Source organism: Calliphora vicina, chromosome 2 (assembly GCF_958450345.1).
Source record: "Calliphora vicina chromosome 2, idCalVici1.1, whole genome shotgun sequence".
Classification (NCBI taxonomy): domain Eukaryota; kingdom Metazoa; phylum Arthropoda; class Insecta; order Diptera; family Calliphoridae; genus Calliphora; species Calliphora vicina.
Genome location: NC_088781.1, coordinates 108,122,190 through 108,129,706, shown reverse-complemented (window position 1 = coordinate 108,129,706; position 7,517 = coordinate 108,122,190). Strand labels below are relative to the sequence as shown.

The following is a 7,517-nucleotide window of genomic DNA, read 5'->3' as shown; positions in this document are numbered from 1 at the left end:
TATTGGGACAATCCGGTTTTAATGGATTTTAATTGTATGAGGACTTGAACTATTTTCAAAATATTTGATATTGTCGAATCTCCTGCTAGGTAGCTGGCTTCCTTTTCAGCATAGATATAATCCCATAATGAATGGCTATTGAAGACTTAAATTCGTTGATATCCTCTGAAAAATATGAGTGTTTGAAACATTAAACAGCAATTTTTAAAATACAATAAAATAAACATGAATACTATTCATTTATTTGCTAACCAATTCTTACTTTACTAATGCTAAAATAATTGCCAAAATTTAAAAAAAAACAAGTAAGAGAGCTATATTCTTTAGTTTTAAAAACTGCCTTGGAAACAACTTTCTCGCTGATTGTAGATGTTAGAGAAATCGAAAGTAGGCATGATAAAGAATATCCAATATATCAGTTCTATTTTAGTTTTTTCTAAGCATATAAAATACTTCATTGTACTAATCCTTTTGGATTTATTAGCTTTAATAATTTCGATAAGTTCTTCTAAAATATTCGTTTCATTAATGTCTCCAGTTTCATGTCCGTTGTTATACTCACTAAACATGCTCGACTAGAATATGTAATTTTACTTTGACTTCTGTATTTGAACTAAAATGAAATAATAAATACAAAAAAATATGCAAAAGTGCTAACCGACACAAATTAATCGGTTTGTTTGTTATTTGAAAATCGGCAATTTTGAATTAATCGAACAGTTAACCGACCAAAATTAATCGGTTAACCGATAAATAGTTAATCGATTGAATGCCCTATTATACATGTATCTATCACCAAAATTATACTTTAAAATAAAAATGAAAATATTTTTAGGCAAACCAAATTAAAAAAAAATTTTAAATTTATTAGCAAACAAATTTTATGTGAACATTTTTTTTCATATATTTTTTTTAAATCTATTAGTGAAAAAAATGTTATAACAAAAAAATTTTTGTTGGTGAAAAAAAAATTTCGATTAAAAAAATATATTTTCCAATTTTGAGCCATTGTAGGTCCCACTTACTTTGGACTTATATAAGTCGTTACAAAGGTCTTTGATATATCTATCATTAGATAGTCATATTGTCTATATTAGTGTCTTAGTAATCCAGATATAGATAAAAAAATTGGTAAAAAATCGAGGTTGTCCTAGTTTTTTTTATTTCTCCAACCAACCAACCCGGAAGAATTCCCGATATATTGTCTATATTAAATACTTGCATGATTCAGGTATGTAAGTTATTTGGTGGCTACGAAAAGTTGCTTTCAACTTACAGATGGACAGACAGATAGACGGACATGGATATATCGACTCCTCTACCTATAACGATCCAGAATATATATATATATGACAGAAACGAAATGAAGAACTTATATATACCTTTGCTCATAGAATAAACACATAGAATGGAAGGAGGGAGAAATATCAATGGAAAAAATTAATCTCTTTTCACAAATACATTCTCATGAATTAGGTTTTTGACAAAAGACTTAGATTTTTGGCACTCAGTTACCTATCCAGATGTCATCTATGTCCTTTATACTCATGAATGGTATAAAAATGCATTTTCCCCCTTAACAATAGTTAGGATCATCCTATCATCCTAATATTTTACAAAACATGAATCTAGAAACCAAAGAACAATTCGTCGTTGCTCTGACATGATCGGTTATGTGCAAAATTTGGAAATTTTTTTTATTGCTCCCTTTTGAACCCTTGGTAATGATACATCAACCCACCAAACCGTTTAATGAAATCTTTATTGGTTTAGAAGTTAGCAAAAGTAGCTATGTGTAAGCCATATACAAAATGTTTCTACAAACACAGCTATGTGTAAAAATTCACATAACCGTTTTTTACAACATTTAAATTTTTGTCAAAAAATGGTCGATGGTTTTAAAAATTTGTGTTTTGAAAACTACTAGATTCATAGTCGTACTATGAAGTAAGTATTTCGCGACATTTCCTTAATTTGTGTTTGATTTAACATAAGAATATGTTAGTAATAACCAAATACTTCTACATATTAAACTTTATTTTTGTCCATATTATTGTAAAAGAAATATGGAAGGAGTAATTCAATTCGAAGAAGATCAACTTTTACTAACATAAATAAGAGGCATTTATGCGATTGCTATTTAAAATATGGCGATGGCCAAAAAGGATTTTTTTAGCTACTTTTAATTTGGAATAAAATGTCGGTATGCAAAAACACAACATCTAAATAATGCGATGTATGCTTAGGATATTCACAAGGAAACACATATGAAGAAGAGTATCAATTACATATTGCAAAAAAAAATGAAGAAAGGGCTGGCAAACAGTTAGCTATTAATAATATGTCGCAGGAAATAATCGTCGTTATCTTAGAGATGCAAAATGTTTTGCTATGCCCAAAGTTGCAAGTGTCCGAATAGTAGTATAAATCGAAACTGGCGGTACACAATTTCACGATTTATATTAAGAATACAAAGGAAGTTCATCTCTACGCCTAACAATATTAAAAGTTGTATCGTAAATTTTATAAATGAATATTGTTTACCACACAAAAAGGAATATTGATATCTGATCGCATTGGCAAACCTCAATTCAAGAACAGGTATTGAAATAGAGCAGTTAATTTTAGAAAAAGGACACACAGTGATGGAGGTTGATAGTGTTCATTCAACACTGGAAAGATGGTTTCATGCTCCAATATATACACCAATGGATTATATAAGCCGCAAGCGTCAGGCAAGTCCATCAGAGCCTAAATGGCTTCAAAATATTTGGGGAAATTTTAACTCAATAAGGCCATGGAAAAGTTCTGAGGAGGAAACTGTTAATATTATTTGAGGACTTGTATACTAAGAAAATAAAATTATGTACCGGCATTCAGATCACTGGAACAACTTATAGCAAAATAGAAAGGGAAACAATTGTGGAGGTGAAGAAAGAAAATTATTCACTAAAGAACTGAAAATATATAATACTAACGATTACCACGCATTTTATCGTAATTAAATCATTATGTTTTATTTAAAATATTCATTATGTCTTAAAAACAAAACAGTTATGTGTAAGAAAATTTAAAAATAATTTTTAGAAATGTTCCTACAAAATGAGTTATGTGTAGTTTTTCGAAAAATTCTTCTATAGCTGCCCACTGGCCAATAAGTCATATTTTATTTTCCGAAATACTTAAAGCAATGTTAACCATAATTCCATAGAACGTTTGGTTTTTAAAAAAAATGCAAAGGTAACTATATAAAACGGTTTTTTTGGTCTACTATAAACCAAGGAAAAAACACATAGCTGATTTTGTCGAAGCAACGACGAATTGTTCCTGTACCTTTATATTTTTTCTAAATATTTGAATTATATTAATTACAAATAAATATATTGGATATCCAATGTTGATTTCTTCATTTGATCGCAATAAATGAATATAAAAATTGCAAACGTGAGTTGATTATGTTAGTCACGCATATATGAGTTACTAGCTAAAGTACTTTCGGATAAAACACCCTCAAACACTTGTAATTGTACACAAATAATCCTCATGTTAAGAAATGTATCCCAAACACTCATATTGATATGTGCGTAATCATTTATTTTATATCTAGGAATAGGAATAAATGTATGTACGAGTATGTTTACTTATTTAAATTGTCCTAGCATGAGTTGCTAAGTATTTAAGTAAGTTTCTCTTTTTGTTCTCATCATCTTTTTTGTAAGATTTTTATTAGTTTTTTAGCTTGTTAAATGGGTTTCGTAAAAGTAAAAATATAAGAGTATATTGACCAAAGGATTTTGTTTTTTTTTATCATAATGATTTTGCATAATACACTTTTCGTTTAAGCTTTTCACAATTTTTGATGGTTCTTAATGTGCTGTTGTCTGTTCTGAGATGTGGTCATAAAAAGAAGTCAATGCATGTTAAATGTTTATTTAACATTTCGTTTTATTTTCTTTTTATATACTTATCGCTTTCGGTGTTGGTAGATGGGAGTCAATTTAATGTCCATTTGTTTATTCATTGAATTGTAACGAATGTCCTGTTTTTACGATTATATGTTGTTATTGTCTGTGAGTGCTGTTAAACTTATGTTGATGACTCATCAAATAAACATTTATTTTATAGTATTTAAATGTCAGCTAAAGGTTTGTTGTTTCATTTGTTATTAATGTCTTTGGTGTGTCAGGTAAATGGGAGATTTTTACTCAGCCATGAACAATTTTCTATAGGGGTTAATGCCATTTCTTTAGTTGGAATTGTGTTTCAATATTCATTTGATTATTGTCGTTTTAGAAGTGGAAAATTAAAAATCTGTATTTATAGCAATACATCATTGCTGTAAAAGTTTTATATATTTTAAAAGTTTAAATAGAAAATCCAAATTAATTCATATTTTTTTCATTATTTTGTTGCGAACCTATAAAAATTTATACAATAATTATTTGCAAAATTGTGTAATAAACACAGGTTTTATTAATAAATGCCTGATTTTGTATGATTACTAGGGTATTCAATCGATTAACCGTTTTAAAATAATTTAAAATTGCCGATTTTCAAATAACAAATAAACCGATTAATTTATTTCGATTAACCGATTAACCAAAATTCGTTTGTTGTATTTATTTTACCAAATCAATTAATTACAAATTTCAAATTAAAATTATATATTTGTTCGAACATCCAAGAAAAATGTTTAGTGAGAATAACAACTGACATATTTAATTTAAATGTATTTAAAACTTTGTTTGCATTTACATGTGTAGAACTTAACGAAACTATCAAAAGTATTCAATATCTAAAACAATCCAAAAAGGACACCAATGATATGCTTAGAAAAAACTAAAAAAAACTGAGATATTGATTATGCTTCATCATGCTTTCGATTTTTCCAACATTTACAATCAGCGAGAGAGTTTTTTACAAGTCAAGTTTTCTTGAGTCTAAAGAAAAAATCGTTTAAAAGGAAAAAAATAATAGATTTTTAGTAATTATTCGAACTTAAGCCTAATTAAAAATTTACTTTCAAAAAAGAAAAAAAATTAAATTATATTCTTTTTATAAAAGATTAATTCAGAAGATCTCACTAGAATCCTAAAAAAACTCAAATGTGTATACAAAAAGGATCTCGAATACCATATTTGCTATCATTTTTTGGTTGAATTGTTATGTTTTTGTACACAAAATTCGTGGTTGTTTTTTTAATTTAAAATTAAAATAGATATTATTCGGTTAATCGAATAATTTTAAAATAACCGATTATTAACCGAGTAAATATAAATCGGATAACCGAGCAAATAGGTTATCCGATTAAACCAGAAACCCGATTAATTGAATACCCTAATGATTACCCATGATTTTATAATAATGTTAAAAGCGTATAATCGATTTATAATTATGTATTAAGTATACGTTCAGTTACACCGCGGTGCACCGTTTATTATTAAAACTTGGAGGCGTATAAATATGTATATCGGCAATTAAATATTAAGTATACGTTAGGTGTACCAATTTGTAGAAACATTTTATTTTGGAAATAATTCGGTACTTCGTGAACGATTAAAGATATCTTAATGAAATTTTAAACAGTCAATGCTGAAGTGCTTCTGAGTTGTTCTGCATTGACCTGAGTTCGTAGTTGGAAAGGAGGCTGGTATGCGGTTCACCAAAATTAGTCGCTTAGAGCCAAATAAATTTAATATATTTTCCGAATGTTTAGAAATTATACATTTAGATAGTACTTGAAAATATATTAAAGAGGAGACTCAAGCCTTTTATACAAGTATTTGGTATTGTTGAAAACTTAAGAACTTGAGCATTAATATTTTGGGGAAAAAAATTGCAGAAAACCATTTACCACAAAAACTTAGAATTTCACAAAGAACAATTGAAATTGAAAACTATTTAAAATTCTAATTTGTGTAAATTTAGAGCGAATTAAGTTATTGCAATAACATTTGAAATTTATATACTAGATGTAAATATATTTTAACTTGTTATGGCATGCTTGTATGCTCTTTGATTCATAAGTGAAACAATAAAAGAGATAAATTTGATATTTATATATTATTTTATTAATTTGTGACGAGCAAAAGTCGTAGGCACTTGTTTTTGCCTCACATTAGTTTTTATTTGTTATTATTCAAATTTGTCTAAACGTTAATTGTATTTAGTTTAAGTAACGCCACCTAGTAGTAAGTAGGGAAAACAAAACAAATATCAGTACACTTAATTTGCAACCATGGGACAGTAACACCGCTGTGTATTAATTATTGTGTATGTATGCATGGTTGACCTGCCCTATAAAAGGAGAGTATTTGTGAATAATCAGTCAGTCAGCCAGCAGCCGGCGAAGAGGTAAGATCTTATTTAGCTGTTTAGGGGTTATACCTCTTACAATTAAATAATATCTCAAACTCCGAGAATAGCGGTTATACCCACTCTCGTAGTTGCCTTTTTTCTGGTGAGATTTACTAAAGGTTTTATTAGTCGGAGAAGGGGTTATACCTCTGCCACCTAATAAAACTGTGGTAATTGAGTATTGGTGGGATTCTGTGGTTATACCCGTGCTCAGCTTACTCAATCATCTTCCCACTCCGGTACTCCCTCTTGTTGACGCCCGTGGTGGTGCCGCGGTCAACGGAGAGAATCCCTGCGGCATAAGACGTAGAGAGTATATACGGGAAGCCCTTCCCCGTCATCGCCGTACCTCCGTGAGAGTGTACTACGGGAAGCCTTTCCCCGTCATCGCCGTACCTCCGTGAGAGTGTACTACGGGAAGCCTTTCCCCGTCATCGCCGTACCTCCGTGAAGGAGTACTACGGGAAGCCTTTCCCCGTCATCGCCGTGCCCCCCTCTTCGTAACAGTGTACTACGTCTGTCGGTGGCTAACGTCATAATAAAGTGTTGTGTTAGTGTATAAAATAAAGTACGATTTATAACGTTATAAGAAAAAGAAACTGGCTTTTTAATCCCCTGGCTTAAAATAAATTTTTGTAACGAACCCTGGGAGCCGCGAGCTCTACCCCAGCGTAAGGTGGAAAAACCTGTCGTTACAAATTTATGGTTTATTTTTAAATAACAACAACTTTAAAAGAATCAACATTTGGCCAAATATAAATACTAAATAAATGAACTTTGATTTAACTTCACAAACATTATTGATCTTAATTTTTCAGCAGATAAGTTACACCATTGCACGTTGGGTTGAATCATGTTCAAAGTGGCGCTTAATTGATTCTTTAGAATTAATATTTATTTATGAAAGTTGGTACAGGGTAAAAGTAGACAAAATTCTACATCACTAATAGCTAAAATCGTTACTCTAGGCTGCATACTTTTTCTGCTGTATACTGTCAAAGTGGATAAATTGTTCGTAATAAAAATTGAAATTAAACACAATTAAAATAATTTTTTTTTTGTTTAAAACATTAAAAAGCTAACTTTTTATGATGGAACCATCAACTTCTGGTATTTGAGTATATGAATAAGAATAATTAATTTGGATTTTTTTTTTGTAA

General features: G+C 29.6%; 1 long non-coding RNA gene across 1 annotated transcript; it reads left to right on the top strand.

The window, feature by feature from the left end:
* Window positions 1-6,343: 6,343 nt before the first annotated feature.
* Window positions 6,344-6,956, top strand: LOC135951617 (uncharacterized). The gene is made up of 2 exons (XR_010575983.1): window positions 6,344-6,763; window positions 6,811-6,956. It is a non-coding gene; the product is annotated as an uncharacterized LOC135951617 (long non-coding RNA).
* Window positions 6,957-7,517: the final 561 nt, after the last annotated feature.